This window comes from Mastomys coucha, chromosome X (genome assembly GCF_008632895.1).
Source record: "Mastomys coucha isolate ucsf_1 chromosome X, UCSF_Mcou_1, whole genome shotgun sequence".
In the NCBI taxonomy this organism is placed as follows: Eukaryota; Metazoa; Chordata; class Mammalia; order Rodentia; family Muridae; genus Mastomys; species Mastomys coucha.
In genome coordinates this window covers 119181936-119185212 of record NC_045030.1, presented here as the reverse complement: position 1 = coordinate 119185212, position 3277 = coordinate 119181936, and the positions used below count along the sequence as shown (strand labels likewise).

Here is a 3277-nt window from a genome sequence, read left to right as displayed (position 1 = left end):
AAGCAACAATGACATAACACTTCTTAGTCAATGGAAAATAAAGTTTGATTATACAAACATTTTGTTTGACTTGGGATGGGGTTATTCCCCAAAGATCATATTATAAATTTAAAATAAATACAATTAGAGTGACCCGACCCGTGGGTCTCAGTAATTCGGGGGACACGAGGAGGGTCGCAACCTGAAAATAAAGAATGGGCGAGAGAGAAGACAGGACTCAAGGAAGCATTGCTTGTCAAGAGCCGTTTACTAAAAGCAGGTGCTCAAATTTAAAACAAGGTTTTGGAAGGGCGGGGGGCAGGAGGGAGTACACTGAAGAATTACAAGATCTTCGGGGGGCCATGGGAACCCCGAGGACAACAGGTAGGGAGGAAACGGTTGGGTAGGTAACGGTTTCTCAAAAGTCAAGGTACACTGATCACACTTCTCTCAGGGTCAAGCAGGAAATTTGTGGTTGCCAGGCAGAATATTTGTCTCTGGATTCTAGTCAGGTGGAGGCAGGTCAGCCAAGTGCCATTTGGTTCCCAACATTAGAGAGCTGGTGCTTACCCACAAAGGTATAAATGAAAGTACTGTGACTTTCTTTTACAAACCATAATGATCATTTTTGGGTTTAATAGGATTCATAGCTGGATAAAATTGTGGGTTATTTCCCTCCTTTAGAATCTTTCATATTTCCTTCTCATACAATGAAAGCTAGTCCTCAGATAAGATGCAGTCAGGTCAATTCCAGTTCTGTGTCCTCTTTGTCCTATGTTTCAAGAGTATGGTGTCTTGAGCAATATGATCAGTTTCATATTGTATATAATTATCACATGTTAATTATCTATTTATCAGTTGAAGGACATTAATTCATTTCCATTTCCTACTGTGGTAATCACTGTTCTATTGCAATCAAGAGACAACATAACCAATGCGACACTTACAAAGAAAAAAAAAACATTTAGTTTGTAGGAACTTGTTTACCATTTCAGAGGGTTAGTACATTATAATCATGCTAGCAAGCATACAGCAGTGGCTGAGATATTTATATCTTGACACATAGGAAGCTGGTAAAGAAAATACGCTGAGCCTGTCATGGGCTTTTAATAACACTTTCAAGTGGCATGCCTTTTCTAACAAGGTCACATCTCCTAATCCACATGAACCTATGGGAGCCATTCTCAATCAAGCCTCAACATACCATTAACTGCTGCCCCTACCACCGCCCCTAGGTTTATAGCCATGCCATAAAGCAAAATTCATTTACACTATCTTTAGAAGCCCCAGAGAAACACCAGTCTCAACACTGTTTAAAAAGTCCGATGTGACTTCTCAGACTAAAACTGATCTCTTAACTGTAACCCAACTTAAGAAAAGCAAAAGGCAAATCATATCAAATCACATATTTCCAACATGCGGTGCCATGGAATATATATTACCATTTGAAAAAGGATAAAAGGGAAAATAGAGAAGAAATACTGGACTAAGTCAAGTACAAAAGTAAGCAGGACAAATCATTTTTCTCCTTTCCTCATGTTAACTCACACTCTTTAGAAATTTAATTCCATGGGGAGGGGGGAGGCAACAGGGGTTTGTTCTTTTTGTTTGTTTGTTTTTTGGAGGGGAAACTGGGAAAGGAGAAATCATATGACATGTAAATAAAGAAAATATCTAATTAAAAAAAAAAGAAATTTAATTCCAGCCCAGCTCCTGCTCCCACTGGGTGGAAGACATGGAAGTTGTTGGCTGACTAGGTTTGGAGGAATCTGCTTTGGAACCGGAGTCAGAGAGCAGCGGAGGTGGCCGTGTCCAGGCTCAACTAGGAGTCCCAGCCTGTCTCTGAGGATCGGCGAGGGCGTAGCTGTGGTTCATCATGGGTGGCTTTTTCTCAAGTATTTTTTCCAGTCTCTTTGGAATCAGGGAAATGAGGATTTTAATTTTGGGGTTAGATGGTACTGGAAAAACAACAATTTTGTACAGATTACAGGTTGGAGAAGTTGTTGGTACTATTCCCACCATTGGATTTTGTCGGCCGCCTCTCCAACCAGCAGAAATAAGGAGGCAACAACGAGCTCTTCTCCATGCAGTTTAATCAGGAACCTTCATTTTTACTTCTTCTCTATCTAGCTTTTTTTTATACTCTTCTATATCTTCTTCTTACATCTTACTAGTTACATCTTTCTACTTTCTTCTTACTTACTCCTATTTCCTACTTACTCCTATTCCCTACATCTTACTACGTACATCTTACTTCTATTCTTATTCTTACATCTTACTTCTATATCTACATCTTACTTCTATCTTTACATCTTACTTACTCCTATTCTTACATACATCTTACTTCTATACATACTCCTATCTATACATACTTACTCACTATCTATATTCTTACTTACTATTTTTCCAGCCCCCAGCCCTTGTGGGTTAAATACTTTCCCTGGTCCCAATCAGCATCAGCTACGTGGCAAAGCACAATAGGCTGTGGGAAAATCCTGCCAGCTTGCATCACAAACTAGAGGCACCCAGCTTTTCCAACTAAGGGCTTGTTTATCAATGCTCTCTGCTCTGGCCGGAGACCAGGTGTTCAATATATATGTATAGGGTGGCAGTTGCGGCTCCCCACAGGATTTAATGTAGAGATGTTGACATACAAAAATCTCAAATTCCAAGTTTGGACTTAAGAGGACAAACAAGTATCAGACCATACTGGAGATGTTATTATTCAAACACAGATGCAGTCATCTATGTCATGGACAGTTGTGACCGAGACTGAATTGGCATTTCTAAGTCAGAGTTAGTTGCTATGTTGGAGGAAGAAGAACTGAGAAAAGCCATTTTAGTAGTGTTTTCAAAAAAGCAGGACATGAAGCAGGCCATGACGCCCTCAGAAATGGCAAATTCTCTTGGGTTACCTGCCCTGAAGGACTGGAAGTGGCAGATCTTTAAAACATCAGCAACCAAAGGCACTGGCCTTGATGAGGCAATGGAATTGTTAGTCGAAACACTTAAAACCAGGCAGTGAGTCCATTCACATCAACACCTGTGAACCAAACACTACATCACATACTCATTGGAACCAGTCAGATGTACTTCCTTTGACTGTTGGAACTGTGTGATTCTGGCATATACAGACCTTGACTTCAATATTTGTAATGAATATAAAAAAACATATTTGGTGAGAGGGTTAGCTTGATTGAATCACCCAAATGGTTTATGTAATATAAAAAAATATTTCTTCCTTGTTTTCATGTGTTAAGGTACATATTCTATTTGTATGAATTCTTATTCAAATACA

General features: G+C 39.5%; 1 pseudogene across 1 annotated transcript; it reads left to right on the top strand.

Moving 5' to 3' along the window:
* Positions 1-1853: 1853 nt before the first annotated feature.
* Positions 1854-3004, top strand: LOC116094205 (annotated as a pseudogene). The gene is made up of 2 exons (XR_004119999.1): positions 1854-2009; positions 2608-3004. The product of XR_004119999.1 is annotated as an ADP-ribosylation factor-like protein 1 (transcript).
* The last annotated feature ends 273 nt before the right edge of the window (positions 3005-3277 follow it).